At 44.8% G+C, this 20,345-nt stretch overlaps 1 long non-coding RNA gene across 1 annotated transcript; it reads left to right on the top strand.

Annotated features, from left to right (window-relative positions):
- Positions 1–3,366: 3,366 nt before the first annotated feature.
- LOC116978810 lies at positions 3,367–19,015 on the top strand. The gene is made up of 3 exons (XR_004413566.1): positions 3,367–3,376; positions 14,263–14,264; positions 18,923–19,015. It is a non-coding gene; the product is annotated as an uncharacterized LOC116978810 (long non-coding RNA).
- Positions 19,016–20,345: the final 1,330 nt, after the last annotated feature.

Here is a 20,345-nt window from a genome sequence, read left to right as displayed (position 1 = left end):
TAATGACTAAACATAGTAAGATTAGAGAAGAGATACCAGTTGAGTATATGATCAAGGGTGGGAGCGGAGGGCACGTAATCCCTCATCGTAACTCCTCATAAAATAATGATCAAACTTCGAACTGGTAAGTTCTCGTTTAATCTTACTATTTTACTTCGGAGTCACGTGAGTGACTACGTGAAGATTTTAAAGCTCTGTGATTTCATGCCGTGGAAACGAGTCCATGCATCACGTCTGCCTTGATGACTGTAGGAGGAATTGTGTTAACATAATTTGGACATGAATTCGACATTGAAATCATAAACTTTGTTAACACAAAATTATAACCCCTTTTTATGGGTTTAAATTAATTTACAGAACTTAAATTTGTTTCTGCAAACGTTCCAGGTTTCATTACTGGTTTGTTGTAAAATAATTGGAATGTTTTTTCCCCAGACCATCCTGCTGCCTTGAGGATTTGGTCCATTGGTACATCCAACTGTATCGCTGTCGATGTAGCTGCAGCCCTGGTGGAATGAGATTTAAAAATATTAGTATCCACCTCAGCCTGTGTTAGCACCTGTTTCAGCCATCTTGAGATGGTCTGGACCATCACTCTTTTGTGTGGTTGCTTGTGGCTGACCAAAAGTGCCTTCTCATTGCCTCTTATGATTTTTGTTTTCTCCATGTATAACGACAGATGTCTTACTATACAGAGACGGTCATCTGTTGGGTATGACCTAAATTGTATATTGAGGCCTGCTGATCCCTGTCTGTTCTGCTTTACTAACTCATAGATATGAAACGTAATATTTTCTGTTGAGGAAGTCATGTTGTCCAGTCTTAGTTTATGCAGTGACTGTACCCTCTGTGCCGTGACCAATGCCATTAGCATGACTGTTTTTAATGTCAGTCTGTGTAGGGACAGAGCTGTTGCTGGAAACCAATTCCTGAGCATCTTCAGGACAATACTTACATCCCATATTTGGGAGTACCTGGTTCTTGGGGGATTAGTATTAAAAATTCCCCTCATAAGTTTTGTTACCAGTGGGTGAGTCCCAACAGATTAACGCTCTGTCCCCTGCCATAGGTAAGTCGATAGGGCACTTCTGGCGCAGTTGATGGCACTTTAACTGAGCACCTCGTCATAGTGGAGGCCTGCCAGATATTCCAGAACAGACGGGATGTTCATGTCTCTGTAGATTATGTTGTTTTTATGGCAGTACATCTCCCACTTCCTGATATAGACCAGATACTGTTTTTTGGTTGACTGTCTTTGGGCCGCCGAGATCATGTTCACTGTTCGGTCCGTCAGTCCCAGTTGTAGTAGAGGTGTTTTTAAACTCTACAAATGAATAAGTTCAAATGTTTATGGCATGGGTGGCGATCCCTTGTTACGGGATGTACCAATAAATCTGCTCTATGTGGGATGGTGATACATGGTTCTAATACCATGTTTAATACCACTGGGAACCATGGTTGAGTAGGCCAATCGGGTTCTACCAAAATACCAGACGCAGAGTCTTGTTGTATTTCCCCCCAATGCAGCGAAAATGCATCTGTCGCCGCTGCCCCAGGGTCTGGCTCCCATGAAACATAATTTGATAACTGGTGGTTAAGTCTGGATGCGAATAGATCGATATCTGGTGTTCCATATTTTGCTGTAATATCAGCAAATACTTTTTTATTCAACATCCATTCGGTGTTTTCATTAAATTTGCGTGACCTGGTGTCTGCCACTAAATTTAGTCTTCCTGGTAGGTAAGTGGCTGATATCCAAATAGCTCTCTGGATACACCATTGCCAAATTGTATTAGCCAGATTGTCACATGATGTCGATGTGTTTCCACCCATGTGGTTAATGTATGCTGCCACGGTGGTATTGTCTATCTGTAGTCTAATATGCTGGTGATATGACCCAGTACAATATGACTTTAGGCCATGGAATGCACCCAACATTTTCAGGTAGTTTATGCCCAGTGTGAGTAATAATGATGCCTCCTGAGCAGTCCATCTACCTCCACAGCTGGTGATGGTATTGGTTGCTCCCCACCCAAGTGCACCGGCATCAGTTTGTAGTACCATGGAAGGGTTACTGACAATGATTGGATTGGAACAAAGCCAGATCTATCCACCATTTTAGTTCAATTTTAGCTTTGATTGGTGGTTTCATAGGTCTGTCAAAGTGACCTGCATTAATTTTGAGTGCTTGTATTTTTGCTCTCTGTAAGTTTTGGTAATGTAGAGGTCCAAATTGTGTGGCTGGAAAGGCAGCCACCATTTTGCCAATTACTTTGCTACCAATCTGATGGATGGTTTGCTGATGTCAATGAGGTTATTGCAAGCCTCTATTAAATCTCTAGCCTTTCCCTTAGGCAGTGTCACCGACATGTGAACTGAGTCAATGGTGAACCCCAAATAGTCCATAGTAGTGGAAGGCGTTAGTTTAGATTTAACTGGATGGATAATAAATCCCAGTTTTTCAAATAACTGTTTTGTGGCTGTTACAGTTTGTTTGGCCAACTCCAAAGTTTTGCCCACAATGAGTATGTCATCTAAATATGCCATGACCATGTGTTTACGTTTCCGTAGAAACGCTAGGGCTGGTTTCAAAATGTTTGTGAACAGCCTGGGGCTGATGTTAACCCATTTGGCAGTGCTTTATACTGCCAGATTTGTCCCATCCAGTTGAATTTTAAGTAACATCTGTGGTCACCTCGTATAGGCACTGAATAGTAAGCATCTTTTAAATCGATGCTGGCCATGAAGTAACCTTTGGAAATTAATTGTTTAGCAGTAACAAAGGTTTCCATTTTGAAGTGAATATATTGTACAAATGTATTCAATTTTGTCAGATCTATGATGATGCGACAACCACCATCTTTTTCGTTTTTGGTAAATATATTGGCCACGAATTCTAATGGTTCGTGTTGAGTTTTCTCAATTAGACCTTTTACGTAAAGCCGCTCCAGTTCAGCTTGCGCTTCTGATTTTTCTTTATCAGAAAGCACGAACATTCGGTTCGTTATATGTTGAACTGGAGGGCTGTACTTGTGTATAAACTCTATTGTATATCCCTGGATACTGCTTAAGATGTAAGTATCGGTTGTTATCATGCTCCATGCATTCAGAAAAGAGTGTAATCTCCCCCCAACCTCCATGCTCCCTGTATTTTGTAGGGAACCAGACCCACCTACCTCCATAGTTACCCGTGGCAGGTTTACTTCTTTTTTGTAGGTTCTTCGCTGCTGTTGTTGCGCTGGTGTCTGGATTTTCGGTTTGGTTGGCGTTGGAGGTCCCCGCATCTTCCAAGAAGGCTGGCCTGGGCCATGGACTAAAAAGACTCATGTTTTAAGTACCGGGCCTTCGAGCTTTCACCAGTTCTGCTGGTGGGTGCGTAGGGGTGCTGTCTTTGGCTGTAGTGCGTTTTTGTTGGAGTCCCTTTTTATTAGTCCCAGGGTTTTTGCTTCCTCGTCGAGCTCCTTGACTTGCTTCGATAGGTTGCCTCCAAACAATAGTATTGGTGGTTTTGTGATCCCAAGTTTGCACAGTCCCTGCACCCCTTGCACACTTGTCTTTCCTTCTGCGGACCCCTCTTCCAGGTCAGCCCAGAACTGACCCGCAGTGCTCCCCTCTGATGAGGTAGAAGCACTGTGCAGCCCTTCAAGAGGTACTGCTGTGGGTTTATCATAGGGCCCACAGTGACCCGACTCCATCTCCCGGAGTCTGTCACGTTGGAGCAAAAGCTCCACACACCGCTCCATCCGGCTCCAGCGCTCTCGGTCGCTGGCCGTCTGCGGTTGTTCAAAGTCGGACTCCTCTGAGTCCACGACCTTGTTTGTTTTGTGCCTAGCCTTACCGCCCGGCCGCGTTGATCTGGCTGGTGCGGAGGCGACATCGGGCACAGCTGATCCCACTATCGGTGGTCCGAGTGCCGCTGGCTGCTGCTGGCTGCCCGCTGCTCCGCGGTCCTCCCTCACCAGCTTTGTCGCAGCCCGTTGGTTTCTCCACCTGTAATCAGCATGGGAAAACACAAAATGACCGCAGCTCTTACCTGCAGGTCCTGGTTTAAATTGTCGCTATGGGGGAACGTCGTTCCACCCCGCCTCCTCCGTTTTCGACTTGTCAAAAGTCGACGGCCCCATTCTGAATAGTCTCCCGCCCGGCCATGGTGTTCTGGCCGGTGCGGGACAAAAAGTCGGCACAGCTGATCCCTTACGGTGCTTGTGCCTTCAGCTGCTGCTGGCTCCCGCAACTTCGCGGTCCTCCCCAGCCAGCTTTACTCGCAGCACTTGTGGACACTATTTTGTCCAGCTTCCCCCCCTATGTAAAAACAGCGCGGGGACAAAAACTACCGCAGAGTAAATCACTTACCTGCAGGTCGCGGTTTCAAACTTACCGCTGCGGGGGAACGTTCCACCCCGCCTGTCGTTTCGCAAGCGTGAAAGCGATATGCCACGCATGCGTCCTGGCGGGCTTCTTCACGTAGTCACTCACGTGACTCCGAAGTAAAATTCCACAGATTCACAACCCTCTGACTTGAAGAAATTCTTCTTCATCCCCTTCCTGAAAAAATATCCTTTAATTCTGAGGCTAGTCCTAGACTCTCCCACTAGTGGAAACATCCTTTCCACATTCACTCTATCCAAGCGTTTTGCAAGACAATAAATCATCGAGCACAATCAAAGATTCCTCATATTTTATCTTGAATTATTAGTGCCCGGACTTGAACATATTTGACCAGTCTTTAATTTCTTTCTTTACACCAGGCTGTATTTATTCGTGCACCAGAAAAAAATGGAATTATAGGTGAGCAAACTGGCTCCTCAGGCTGAAGAAGTTACCGGAAACAAAGTTGGCAGAAAGGTAACCCTGTCTTATACCAGGCCCAAACACTCATGTGAATCTGGAGCTGGTCTGTGGATTCAGGAGGAGCAAACCTCTACAGGGAAAGGTTTCACATCACTGCTGTTTGCTCCTGCTCGGAGGTAACATCCATTGAATTGTGTCAACCCAAGAATTAAAAACAAACACATTCAAATCCAAAAGAAAATAGAATTAAATTAAAATTAAATATTTAACAAGTGTGTATTCTTATAATCAGCTCTCTAAACACTAATGTGTGAATTTTGGAAGCGGTAACAGAATTTAGGAACTTTTCTGTGTTTCAATGCGTTCATGCAGTTTGTACGTTCTCCCCGTTGCGTGAGTTTTCTCCGGGAGCTCCGGTTTCCCACCACACCATAGACGTACAGGTTTGTAGGTTAATTGGCTTGGTAAAATTGTAAATTGTCCCTGGTATGTGTAGGATAGTGTTGGTGTGTTGGGGTTGGTGTGGACTGGGTGGGCCGAAGGGCCTGTTTCACTAAACTAAACTAAAATTGCCGAGGACATCAAAGACATTACAATTTAAAAAATACAATGTCCCAGGCATTTACTGCTTCAATGCAAAATAGTTTCCTCTGCCAATGAACTATATTTAACCCTCAATTTCTGGACCAGATTGGCTCCTTCATGTGAGTGGAGTACACTCCTGGACTTCCAGCTCCATGTTTATGCTGTGTGTTGTGGAAGAGGCATCAAGAGTCGCATCAAGGGTCTCAAGTAGTCCATCCTGGCATCTATCACACAGAACTCCTTTGTTCATTTTAGGCATTTAAAGTTAACTGCGTGTCAGTGTTGGAACTCTTGCCGAATCTAAAACCAGGACACAGATCCAGCATTGGGAGCTCAATTATCTCTGTGCTGATCTACTGTAAATTATTATTATATATAGTCTCCCCATAGGCTTATCTATGACCGAATCTTCAAACTGATGTGTGCAATTCACATCCAGAACCATTATTTTCCCATGGTTTAAGAACAGGGTGAAAGGCAATCTTATCACAATAAGAACCATGGCTTTTGAAGTCTGAGTACAATTGTTGCATTGTACGGCATAAAATATCAGATGAACTAAACTTCTTTTCACTCTTGAATATGTGGGTTTGGAAGGGTTTCAAACTCTGCTGATATGTTTTAGGATATTTCTCCTCAGGCCTTTGGAACAACTTCATACTGAATCAAGTTGTCTGACACTTCCAACGATATCAACAGATAAGGTATTTCTCAAAACAAGAGCAATCCAACATCTTGTAAGCTGAGTACTGATCAAACTGGGATCCTCTTTGTTAACTGTTACTCTATTTACAATGCTTTCAGGAGAAAAATTGTAGTGACAATTGTTTTCAAAAAAATATTTCAAAATACTTGAATTATTGGGCATAAAAATATCAGAGATTGGTAATGTTGTTGGATTGAGAGCAAAGGCAACAAATCTATTCAGTTTTTAAGAAGGAACTGCAGATGCTGGAAAATCGAAGGTACACAAAAATGCTGGAGAAACTCAGCGGGTGCAGCAGCATTTATGGAGCGAAGGAAATAGGCAACGTTTCGGGCCGAAACCCTTCTTCAGATGATTCAGTTTCCTGTTTGAAGGAATGGGGTGCTCCAGGCATGGGATATGGTGTTAGACAATAACGAACAAAGAGATAATTTAATAAGTCTCCAGGGATACAACTTGTCAATTGAAATGGGATATTATTTCTCAGCATTGAGGTAAACGTTCTCCAAATGTGAAATGTTCTTATTTTAAACCAGAATAGTCAGTGCCAAGCTAACATTTGGTAACTGGTCTAGGACCATGTCCAAACTGTCTGCATCTATGGCTAGGTGTAAGTTTAAGCAGAGTCAGAGAGAGATCCATCTACTTTCCACCTGAATATCCTCAGTTGACTGCATTCAGCACTCGTATGCCTGATACCAAACTCTCGAAAGAGTTGCTCTGATTTGTGCACTCATCAGAAGAGATTACCAGCGGGACAGGAAAAATGATTCAAGAATGTGGTCAAAGAAGTGAGTGTTCCTACTGACCCTTGCAAATCTCTGGCCCATTACAATTCAATGTGGAGAATGGGCATAAATAATCTAAGACTATGCATCAGAAGTACACAGAAGCCCATTGAAGTGACAGAAGGGCTGCATGTGACAGAAGGTGGGTTCCCAAACCACCCACCTCATGGCCATCCTCCTGCCCCATCTGTGGAAGGGTCCGTGGGTCCTCAGCTATCAACCTCACAACCCACAAAACTAGAACAGGAGCAAGCCCATCAATCCAAAGGAGCTGCCTAAGAATACTTCTGCTCCAAGGTATCTATCTCTGTAGTTTGAGATCAGAACACTCAATCAAGCACACATACCCAGTTTGAGCAAAGGGTTTTCATTCTACCATAAGTGATCCAGTTGGAAATATTTGTCATAGCATTAGGTTTCACTGAATAAATCTCTTGAATACCATCATCTTCAGGATTCATTTACAATGTCTAACCCCTCCTCCCAATGCCGTAAGCCCAACGTAACCACCATCCCCTGTATTTGTAGGCCTTTAGGATGGGGGAATCTGGCAGTGAGACAATGACTGAATAACAGAGCACAGGTCGATACCAAAAGAGACGGAGAGAATAGAAGCATTTGGAGGTTGGCCATGCTTCAATGAGACCACAAACCAAGTGAGCACAGTCATATGATCTGGTAATGATAGAGAAACTAACTGCCAATATGCAAGGAACCTATTAAATTAATCTTGGGTTTAATCACTAAATCCACAGCATGATCTAATGGGAGTCATTTAATGCTATTTAAAGTATTTAGCTTACAACTTTTCCATTTTCATTGGAAAGCAAAACAAAGTACCACCTCCCGTGCTGGACATAAGGTTTAAGGCTCAGTGGGCGGTAAGTTTATAAATTTCACAAGACCCCTCTACAACCAGCTAAAGCTCCATTGCACCCTCTCCCAACTAGTTATAGGTTACACCACGCCACTCGTTGAAGCAGCTAACTATTTACCACATGTGTCTCTTGACAACTTAACTCACCCACCACAGCCCTCTCTCCACCAGCTAACACTACCACCACACTGCCTCCGCCACCTGTTAGCATCCCCATTATATTCTTCTATCAACCAGCTTACACCTCCACCACACCCATTCATAAACAGCTATTTCTTCTGCTCTCTCCCTCAACTAGCTGAAGCCTCCACCACACCTCTCCTGGTGAGCTATCTCCTCCATCACACCCCTCCGCAACACCGTTTATTAATGAATTAACAATTAGTTGGAGAGTCTACGACTAACATCTCTAGCATCTAAGATAGACAAAAGTGCTGGAGAAACTCAGCGGTTGAGACAGCATCTATGGAGTGAAGGAAATAGGCAACTTTTCGGGCCAAAACCCTTCCTCAGACCACGCGCCAACTCTTGGACACCTCCTCCTACTTATCTGCAAAGCTGAGGCCACGCGCCAACTCTCGGACACCTCCTCCTACTTATCTGCAAAGCTGAGACCACGCGCCAACTCTCGGACACCTCCTCCTACTTATCTCATTCTAACTTCTCCTCCCCTGAGCATACAGCCATCGACTCACTCTGCAACAACCCAGACTGGGTTATCAAACCTGCCGACAAGGGAGGTGCCGTGGTAGTCTGCCGCGCTGATCACTACAAAGCTGAGGCCACGTGCCAACTCTCGGACACCTCCATCTACTTATCCCTGGGCCATGACCCCACTGACGAGCACCAGGCCATATAACCCCCATTCCTCTAACATCTCTGCCATATTCTTCCCTCAACGAGCGAACATCTCCACAACACAGTCCCGCAACCAGATAACTCTTCTATTGATCCCCTCCCACAACTGGTGAACACCCTCACTGCACCTCTCCCCCAACAAGCTATGCCGCTACAAGTTAGATATAGCTCTTAGGGTTAACAGAATCAAGGGATATGGGGAGAAAGCTAGGATCTAGGATGATCATGCATGATCATATTGAATGGCGGTGCTGACTCGAAGGGCCAAATGGCCTACTCCTGCACCTATCTTCTATGTTTCCATGTTTCTATTATCCCTCCACCAACCAGTTACAAATCTACTGCACACCTCTTCAGCACCCCCTGCTTTCCCCATCAACCCCCTCCCCATCACACCAGCCCCCCACCTCTGGGGAAGCTTAAACTATGACAGCACCATCGGTTTGATGATATCTGTGGCCACCAACCATGTCCCTGCAGTGTAAACAAACCACAAGACTCAGTGGAGGCAAGCCAGCCTGTCATTACCAGGAATATTTTTATTTTAGTCGACATGGGAAAATAAACCAAAATTAGATGTTTACAAGTCTTTGGGTAAAATTGTGTCAGTGGAGGTTTACACACACGTAACAAATCTTCAAGCCTAACTGAACAAATTATGATGTTTGGAAAATTTCAATTATGACAATTGATCTGGTGCTGAAAGTTTTAGAGATGCAGCACAGCAACGTGTCCTTCAGCTCTTGAAGTTTGCACTAACAATGCATTAACCATCCATTTTTATACTCATCCTACTTAAATCATTAAAAAAAAAATCCTCATATTCCCATCATTTCTTCCCAGATTCCACAGTTCAGGTACACGCCGTGGGTAATGTACAGAAGCTATTTTACCTACAAACCTGCATGGCTTTAGGATGGCAGGGGAAATTGGAGCACCTGGTAGGAATCCATGTAGTCATACAGCTATCAACAGGAAACAGGTCCATCAGCCCAACTTGCCCACAATGACCAAGTTGGCATTCTGGACCAGTCCCATTTGCCTGCATTTGCCTCATATTCCTTAGACCCTCCCTTTCCATATATCTGTCCAAATGTCTTTGTATTTACTTCTATAGTGTACTCTGGCAGCTTATTCCCGATATGGACTGCATTCTGAATGAAAAAGTTGTCCCTGCAGACCCGCTTAAGTCTCTTCCCTCTCACCCTAAGTAATGCCCTCTAGTTTTAGAATTTAACTTAAGAGTCTGAACACTCAGAAAGCATTCAACACTGATGGCGTTCCCAACTGTCTTCTTAAAATCTGTGAGGACAACTACTAGTGATTTTGAGGGCATCTTCAACTTCTCACCACTGAGGCCCACGTTTAAAAGGACATCTGTAATATCAGTGCCCAAGGTGTGCAAGGTGACATGCCACAATGACTACCAACCCAGTGGTTCTCATGTGCAATGTGACTTAGAGAGGTTGGTCATGAAGCATAACATCTCCTGCCATAGTGAGGATGTGGACCTATTAAAATTTGCCTACCGCCATAACAGATCAATAGTTGATGCCATATCGCTGGCTCATCACTTTTCACTGGATCATTTGGACTAAACATATGTAAAGTGTGTTAGGATGTTGTTCATCATGTGGGGTGACACAGTGGTGCAGAAGGTAGAGACCTGACCCCGGGTTCTGTCTGTGTGGAATCTGCCTATTCCCCCTGTTACTGAGTGGGTTTCCTCTAGATGCTCTGGAGGTAGTTGAGGCAGAATCAATAACAACATTTAAAAGACAATTGGACAGATACATGGATAGGAAAGGTTTATAGGGATATGGGCCAAAAGGGGGAAGGTGGAATTAGTGTGGATGGGGCACGTTGGTCAGCATGGGCAGGTTTGGGATGAAGGCCCTGTTTCTCTGCTGTATCTCTATAGCCATGAATGGGTAGGGGCAGATTGGGCAAAGGGAGGTTTTGTGATACAGAATGACACAAGAGGTGGTGGTGTCTGCCGAGGGGGTATTGTGTGGACTTGGCAAGAAAAGAGATGACTGCACTGGAGACAATATAAAAAGGAGATGAAGGAAAACCTGAGGCAGAAAAAGAAAACAGCAAGATACAAACGAGGGAATCAAAGCTCAGTAGATGCTGGATAGCTGATATAAAATAGGAAAATTATGGAAATACTTAGCAGTCCAGGCAGCAAGTGATGAGAGAACATCATGGGGTTAATGTCACGTTGATGGCATCAGCAAAGCTACAGATTGATAATGTTTCTCTGAGGTTACACTGGGATAGTGCTGAAGTATTCTGCACTGAGATAGACCTGGAGGATTATACCCCAGTACAATGCAGGAGGATTCCACAGTGGGATGGTACTGGACGATTTGACATTGCACAATGCAGAAAGATTCTGCTCTGGGATGGTGATGGAGAATTTGTCACTAGGACAGTGCAGCAGGATTCTACACCAGGATAATTCAGTTGGAATCTATACTGGGATAGTGCAGAAGGAGACGTGAGGAACTGCAGAATCCCGGTCTACAAAAATAAACACAACTGCCGCAGTAATTAAGAAATAAAACAACATTTTATGAAAAGAAAAAAAAATCAATGTTAAAATTGATTTTATGTTGCATATTGCTTTTTATTGGTATGACTATGGCAAATTAAATTCCTCGTCTGTTGCAAAACATACTTGGCTAATAAAATATGATTATGATTATGATAACTCAGTGGGTCAGGCAGCATCTCTGGGGTATATGGAAGCTGTCTGTACGGAGTTTGCACGTTCTCCCTGTGACCACGTGGGGTTTCTCCAGGTGCGCCGGTTTCCTCCCACATTCCAAAGACGTGCAGGGTCGTAATGGCTGCTGTAAATGACCCCTAGTGTGTAGGATAAAACTGGGGAGAATGGGTGATCGGTAGTCGGCGTGGACTCGGTGGGCCAAAGGACCCATTTCCACGTCATATCTCTAATCTAAACTAAAGGAAGAAATTGAAATGAAAAACATTATAAGCATTAACAACAGCAAATATCATTGGTTTTCCAGTGCTGGGATAAATTAGTTCATTGGAACTTTGCCCAAGTTATTCTTCATGTTCCTTTTACATCTTCCATACTTAATTAATGATGTGTTTGAAAAAAAATAGTACCAAATGGTGAGACTACAGAACTGCTTAAAAGTTACATAAAGACTGAAAGCGTACAGAGAGATAACAAATTTAATAGTGCAGATCGCCACAAAACAACTGTATGAAGAGAAATTTTAAAGGATTACATTATCATGGAAGGTGCAGACAGAGTCCTGCATATTTCAGTTCAGTTTATTTTCACGTGTACCGAGGTACCGTGAAAAGCTTTTGTTGCGTGCTATCAAGGCAGCAGAAAGACAATACATGATTACAATCGAGCCATTTACGGTGTATAGGTACATGATAAGGGAATAACATTTAGTGCAAGGTAAAGCCAGCAAAGTCTGATCAAGGATATTGTGTCTATATACATGTAGTTGGTTAAATAAAAAATGTAGCGAATTCACTGTCCATCAGTAATACTCAGTAATAAATGAAGAAGAAACCAGGCTGTCTGTCAATCTCCTCCAACCATACTCGATAACAGCAATTTTGCACTAGATCCACACAAGATGTATTGCCATGAATAAGAGATGTTGTTAACCACACTGTTTCCATTCACAACATCAGGACTTCATTACGCTACTTCAGGGAGAATGCAGCTTGACTCAAAATGGTTGCCCCAAGGCTGCCATTTACCCAACAGTTGTAAAGCATTAAACAGGATAGTCATTAGGAATTAAGGAACCGCACAATTTATTGTTCCCCATTCTGCACATGTATCATGAAAGGAAAATAGCCTGTTCCCATCAATGCCAGTTTTGCAAGTGTACCTGAGGGGCTCACATCCACAGATTTCCAATGCATGTTATAAATGGATGAGGCACGATGTTGGGAGAAACTATTTATAAAGTTGGCTCCAGTCATCCCAGTGCCATACTGGTGATCAAGAACAATTAGTTATTAGAAGGACTGAAGGAAAAACTTCAGTCTATATCACATGCATCCTATACCACGTTCTGTGCTGGACATGTGGCCAGTCCTCAATGATGCCAATTGGAGCAAAATTAATGCAGCAACAGCGGAGTTGTATCTGTGCAGTGCAACAGGTTAAGCCCTTGCCCGATGGGAATGATATCTTTGTCACCCACAGTATCAAATGACGGCATAGTGTCAGTTTACATCAAGAGGCAAAACATCATGGATATCATAGGTACACAAAAATGCTGGAGAAACTCAGCGGGTGCAGCAGCATCTATGGAGCAAATGAAATGGGTGACGTTTCAGGTCGAAACCCTTCCTCAGTCTGAAGAAGGGTTTCAGCCCGAAACGTCACCCATTTCCTTCGCTCCATAGATGCTGCTGCACCCGCTGAGTTTCTCCAGCATTTTTGTGTACCTTCGATCTTCCAGCATCTGCAGTTCCTTCTTGAACAAACATCATGGATATCATTATGTTTCTGATTTAACTTATGCTCATCAGATGCTCCACATTACCACCAGCTGCTACATCTGCCATGTTTGCAGAAGAAAGCAGATGGATGGATCGCAGTGTCTCATGGAGACTTCAGGTGTTTGAATCTTGAGCAAACACACAGTGCTGGGTGAACACAATACGATTCTCTGGGGGCGTTGTCCTGTGTATGGCTGCCCAGCCAGCAGCTGTCCGTCTTTTCATCTTTTTTTTTTTTTTTTTTTTTTAGTTAGTTAAAGTGTTTTTGTTTCTGGAGTTCTAGACTTTTTTATGTGGGGGGTGGGGGGGAGGGGAAGGGGGAAACTACCTTTCAGGGTCCCTACCTGGTTGGAGAGGCGGCTTTTCTCCGGGCTGCAGTTTCGACCCGTCCTCGCGGCCTACCAGCGGGCCTGGAGCGGCGTTTCCTGCCGGGGACCCCCCAGAACCACGGCTTCGGCAGCGGCACAGCGCTGGAGCGCTATCGCGGAGCGGGCGATGCCATGCCCGGGTCGCCGCGCTGGAGCTCCTGTGAGCTGAAGACCGCCGAGAAAAACATTGCGGAGCTGCAGGACTGTGGAGCGGCCGGCCGCGGGCAGCGGCGCTGTACTTTACACCGGGAGCCTGGGATCTCTCGATGAGATCGCCAGTAGTGGAGCTCCATCCGGCGCGGCCCTGTTGGCTTCGGAAACCGCGGCCTCCAGTACGGAAGCGGCCGTTCCAGGTGTCCCAAGCCGCTGTGAGGATTCTCCCGACGCCGGAGCACCATCAGCCGGCGAGAACGGCCTGGAACATCGGGTCTCCGTGGAGGCAACTGTGGAGGCCTCAATAGGCCCGACTATGGGTGAACTGGGGTTGGGGACTGGACATTGCGCCTTCCCTCATAATGGGAACCATTGTGGGGGGATGTTCTTGATGTTTAAATCTCTTATTAATGTTATGTCTGTATTCTTTCTTTATGTGCTGCATTGGCAAGAAGCATTTCACTACACCTAGGTGTATGTGACCATTAAATAACCTTTGAACCTTTGAACCTTTTGAACCTTTGAACATCAGGCACTATAAAGAATGGGCAGGTGACATTTCACATCGCGACCCTTCTTCGGACTGATTGGAGTAGGAGGGTTAAAACTGGAAAAGATAGGTAGGAGTGGGTCAAAGCCTGGCAAGTGATAGGTGGATAAAAGTGAGAAGTGAGGGGATGGTAGGGGTGGGGTGATTACCAGATGAGTAAGTAACAAAGGATGAAGGCGAAAAGGAGACAAAAGAGTGTCAAATCAGGAGAGAAGAGGAGTGAAATGTAAAGACAGAGGGAAAGATATGGGAAAAGGGGATTTGGAGAGGAAAGAGTGGGATAAAAGGTAATTTGAGTAGAATTACTTGAAAATGGAGAATTCAAAGCTCATACTGTCAGGTTGTAAGCTACCCAAGTGGAATACGAGGTTCTGTTCTTCCAGTTTGTGTAAAGCCGCTTTCTGGCAATGGAGAACTAAGGTGGAAATATTGGTATGGAATGGGACGAGGTGTTACAATGGTCAGCAACCAGGAGATCCAGCAGATCTTGGCAACCATAAGTGCTTAACACAATGGTTGTTAGTCTAGGCTTGTTCTTGCCAATCTAAATGGGTGACATCGGGAACACCGAAGGCAATATACGTACGACAACATCCTGGCAATACGGGAGGTCACAGATGGAAAAGCTTGGTATGGGAATCGGAAACAAAATGTTAAACTTGTTTGTGATCAGGAGGGAGCTCCTGCAGAACTTGACAGACAATTGCCAATGTCATACCTTCCTGCCCTTGGCCTCCTCCACTGCCAGAGTGAGCCCACATACAAACTAGAAGTATTGCACTTCCTATTCTGCTTAGACAGCATGCAATGCAATTGTATGAAAATAGAATTCTCCAATTATAAGTAATATCCCTCTACCCCCTCCCTCACTCCCGATTCTCCTCTACCCCTGGAGTACACACATTTGTTCCATCTCTCACCACCTAGTCACAATTCTCCTTTCCCCCTACTCTGTGCTCATCTTCCATCCCTGTGTTCCATATTTCACTTTTATTCCCCCCTCGTTCTTCTCCCCTTTCATCCATATCCTTCCCTCCAGCTTTACTTTTCTTTCCTCCTTTCCTTATCCAATAAGAAACCCTTTTGTCTCTTTTTCACTTCGAGCCTTTTTTTCTTTTCACACTTACTCCACCCATCTATCAATCACACCCCTCACCTGTAACCACCTATCACTTGCCCTGCGTTGCCCCGTCCCTACTCTCTTTATCCAGCTTTCTCCCACTCCTCCATCAGTCTGAAGAAAGGTCCCAACTTGAAATATCCTCTGTCCATTCCCTCCACAGATGTTGCCTGAGTCACTGAGTTTCTCTAACGCTTTGATTTCTGCTCTGAGTGTCTCATGATTTCCCAAGTGCCCATAACCAATGAAGTGCTCACAATACACCATCTTGGTGCAATGGAGGGAACATGGCAGTCGGGCTTTTCCACAGCAATCTCCCAAAACAGCGAAGCGCTGATCAGGTGCTCATCGCCAGGGATGCTAGCCCTCAATGCTGTGTGATTTCATCAGTCAAGATTTTGCCTCAGTGACGGTACTTGATAATGCAAGTGTGTGACTTTGGTGTCACTACCTTCTAATGTTGACAAGACCACCATCTTGGTATCTGCAACTTTTCACTTATGCAGAACTTAAAACCATTTCCTAAGATAGCTATGTCCTTATTCCATTTAGAGACTAATTGAGTTAAACAATGTGGAAACAGATCCTTCGGCCCAACATGCCCACACTGACCAACATGCCCCATCTACACAAGTCCCATCTGGCTGTGTTTAGCTCATATCCCTCTAATCCCTCTTATTCATGCACCTGTCCAAATGTTTCTTAAACATTGTGATACTACCTGCCCCAACTACCTCCTCTGGCCAGGTTCTATATGTGTACTGCCCTTTGTGTAAAAAAGTTGCCCCTCAGATTCCTTTTAAATGTTTCTCCCTCACCTTAAACCTATGTCTTCTGGTTCCTGATTTCCTTACTCTAGGTAAAATACTCTGCATTTACCCCATTTATTCCTCTCATGATTTAAAAAAATAATAATATTTTTATTAGAAGCATATACATATCATAATCAAAATACATTTTGTTTGTCAATTACATATTGTTAATAGGTACACAAAAATGCTGGAGAAACTCAGCGGGTGCAGCAGCATCTATGGAGCTAAGGAAATAGGCAACGTTCTGGGCCAAAAACCCTTCTCTGAAGAGAGGTTTCGGCCCGAAACGTCGCCTATTTCCTTCGCTCCATAGATGCTGCTGCACCCGCTGAGTTTCTCCAGCATTTTTGTGTACCTTCGATTTTCCAGCATCTACAGTTCCTTCTTGAACATATTGTTAATAGGTGAGATTCCAGCTATCAAAGTAGTAAGGGTCCTCATTTATCAATTGCATATTAACACTGTTTCTATTTGCTTATTTTTTTTTATAGATAGGAAGAAAGAAGAAAAAAAAGAAAAAAGAATAGAATAAATTACCAATAATACAATTTTGGAGATTATAGATTTGGTCCGTAGATTATAAAACATAACTATTCATCTAATCCTGGGTTCAAGCTTCAGTCAGGCTTCTGTGCCGGACCCATTTACCCTTTCAGAAAATCAATAAATGGAGACCATATTCTAGCAAATAATTCTTGTTTGTCAATTAAGACAAGTCTAGTTCTTTCCAAATGTAAGGTCTCCGACTTCTCCATAATCCACATTATAATTGTGCGGGTTGTTGGATTTTTCCAAAATTTTGGTATTAATTTTTTCCCAGTTATCATACTATAATCTAGGAAGTTTCTTTGGCTTGTTGTAAGTTTTAGGTTTTGTTCTGATATTCCTAATATTATTAGTTTTGAATCGGGATCCCTCTTATGGTTTTATACACTTCTATCACATCCTCCTGCACACCAAGGAACAAAGCCCTAGTCTGCTCAACCTCTCCCTGTAGCTCAGGCCCTCGAGTCCTGGCAACATCCTCATGAATCTGATCTGCACCCATTCTAGCTGAACAAAACATTTCATACAACAGAGACAAAACTGAATACAATACTCTAAATGTGGCCTCAACAAAGTTTTGTACTTTGATCTCCATAACATGATCTCCCAACTTCTATACTTTATACTCTAAGCGATGAAGGCCAATGTGCTGAAAGCCTTCTTGACTGCCCGATCTACCTGTGACACCATGTTCACACCACTGTCTGGAACCCTGCCATTCACTGTGTGGGTCTAGCACTGGTTTGACTTCCCAAATCACAATGCCTTGCACTTCTCTGTATTAAACTGTATTAACCAATCCTCGGCACATGTGTCCAAGATCCAACTTCACTAACTATTCCTCAGCCCAACCAATCAAGTTCTTGCTGCAATCTTTGACAACCATGAGATTTGGTACATTGTCATTTCGTTTCATGGCACTTAAATATATGGAGAGTTGGGAAACAACCAATCTCACATGCCATGTGCCAGCGTATTGATTGGTGTGATTTATGGCTATCTAATTGAAAGGCAGAGCAAAGATATTGCTTTCAGACCTACACATCGGCCTGGTCATTTTCTCATCACCATTTAATGAATGCTAATTGCTATGCACTAGGCTTACAGCTGCCTTCTGAGTCTTCATTAATCTTGAGCTGCTAGTTACCCTCATCAAGGGTGAAATCAGAAAATGCTGGAAACACTAAACAGGTCAGGTGCTGTCTGTGGAATGAGAGTCAGACTTAAAGACCAGATGACTGAGAAATTGAGAAAACAAGTCTGTTTCTGAGGAAAGGATAAGATCAAGAGAAGGTCTCTGAAAGGGAAAATTCTAATGATGTATTGTGTAGTAAGAAACTTTAGAGGTGGTTTACACCAAAGATAGACATAAAATGCTGTAGTAACTCAGCGGGACAGGCAGCATCACTGGATAGAAGAAATAAGTGACGTTTCAGGTCGAGACACTTTTTCAGACTGAGCGTAAGGGGAGAGGGAGACAGAGATATGGAAGGGTAAGGTGTGAACATGGGAGATCAAAGGAGACTATTCAAGGAAAATATAGAATAGATTATTTAGCTGAGGGAAAGGTGACAATTAGGCATACAATCAATAAAATGTAATCAGGAGAATAGTCAATAGTCAGAGAACTAGGGTAGGAGAGGGATAGAGAGAGAGAGAGCGAAAGCAAGGTCAGTATGGGAATGGGAGGGGGAGGGAGAGGGAGGGAGAGAGAGGGGTGGAGACCTCGAGGGGAAGAGAGAGAGAGATTTCAAAGTTTGACTTAACGTTGCACTGCTGAAACTTTCCTTTGTTAAAGGATTTCTCCAATTAGTGAGGAATTCCTGAGTTCTTCTGGACCGCCGTGGGAGTGGCCATGGCTGGCGGATTGCCAGGAGTGCCTGGAGATCGAGGGGTAGGAAAGACTTCGGTGTCTTTGACGTTTCTAGCACTGATTCTCTGCCCCAATACCGTTTTGCATAGAGCAGCTGCCTGGGCTTATTGAGAAGAAGGTACATTTCGCTTCGGCAATTTCCGGAAAATCGGGAAGGCTTTAAAGAGCCTCGCAAAATCTGCTCTCGACTGTGGAGTTGAGCGTGTGGACTTTCCTTACTCGGCTGGAGGGAACTGCTTCTGCTGCTTATCCAGACTGTGACTGTCTCTGAGATAGCTTTTGAGCTGAGTTGCTGGTGTCCCTGGTGCTGGTTTGTGCCACTGTTAAGATGGCGGGGGCCCGGTCTCGGAGTTATGCAGCTGTGGCTTCGGCTGCGGTGTTAGGGCCATTTGAGGATGAGCCTTATGTTGACTTGGATGGCGATATATACGGGATCTCGGTCCAAACCGGGTCCCTGTGGAGCAGGGGTGCAATAGCGAAGGGCATGCATGACCTTTTCAAGAGGGATGTTATTGCTTCTTCCGAGCTTGCAGGAGGGAAGGTTGGGATGATATTAAAGTCCCAGTAGGATGTGGCCCGAGGGTTGGAGAGGGGGCTCGCAGTAGAGGGGGTCTTTATACCGGTGGAACCGTGGGTGTCCACTGTAAAAACCTGTTCTCCTGCGGAATTGTCCCACATTTCTCCAGGATGCAAAAATTCTTCCACAATCGGGAAAGATTGGGGAGGTGCGGTGTAAGCTTATTAGGCTTACGCACCCCGGGAATGACCTGTATGAAAAAGGGGTCTTGAGTTTCAAGAGGCGGGTTCTCATGAAGGTGGAAGCGGGGTTGGGCGCTGAGGGGAGCTTCGTTGTGGAACATCGTGGTGCCCCTCACCACGTGTATTGGAGTTGGGGAGAGGCACGTGCAGAGAGTTTGGACATCTCCGCAGGGATTGTCCCAATCACCGGGCCGCTCTCTGGTCAGTTGTACTCGGTCTGTGTGGAGCCGTTCCTGTGTCTTCGGAGGTGGTTGACCAGTTCCGGGGGTGGAGGAGGTTCTTTCGGCTTATGTCGATGATGTACTCGTTACGTTCACTGACCCTGGTGACCTGCGGAGGATGCGGGACTGCCAGAAGATTTTATCGGCTGCATTATCTGCCAGGATTAACTGGAGCAAGTGTTCTGGACTTTTAGTGGGTCAGTGGCAGGTAGACTCCCTGCTGGAAGAGATGACATTGTATGCGTGGAGCACCACGCACCTCCTCTATCTGGGGGTGTACCTGAGTCCCACTGAGGATGCTTGGCCGGTGAACAGGCTGGAGCTGGAGACGAAAGTTGTCGCCCGGCTGGGGCGCTGGTCAGGCCTGCTTGGAGTTCTTTCTTTTCAGTGGAGGGTGTTGGTCATAAACCAGCTAGTGGCCCGCCTTGTCCCGCCTTCTCTCTTTGCAACTGCTTTACAGAAGAAGCTGGTGGATTTCTTTTGGGAAAACAGGAAGCACTGGGTTTCCTTAGCAATCCTGAGTCTCCCGTTAGAGGAGGGCAGTCAGACCTTGGTATGCTTGCGTACCCAGGTGGTGGCTCACCGTCTCGGGACTCTGCGGAGGTATATGGACGCGGAGAACCCCCCAAGATGGCACGCTTTGACCAGGTATTTTTTTCCGTCGGTGTCATTGTCTAAGGGGAGTTTCGCGGTACCCGACCCGCCCTAAGGGGCTTGCCTAGTTTCTATCGGGATGTGCTAAGATTGAGGAATTTGGTTGTTTTCAGCCAGCGTGTTGCTCCACGAGGGGAGGGGGATGTTGTGGCTGTGGGAGTGGACCGATCCT

Source organism: Amblyraja radiata, chromosome 11, assembly GCF_010909765.2.
Source record: "Amblyraja radiata isolate CabotCenter1 chromosome 11, sAmbRad1.1.pri, whole genome shotgun sequence".
Lineage (NCBI taxonomy): Eukaryota > Metazoa > Chordata > Chondrichthyes > Rajiformes > Rajidae > Amblyraja > Amblyraja radiata.
This window is presented reverse-complemented; position numbering and strand designations above follow the sequence as displayed.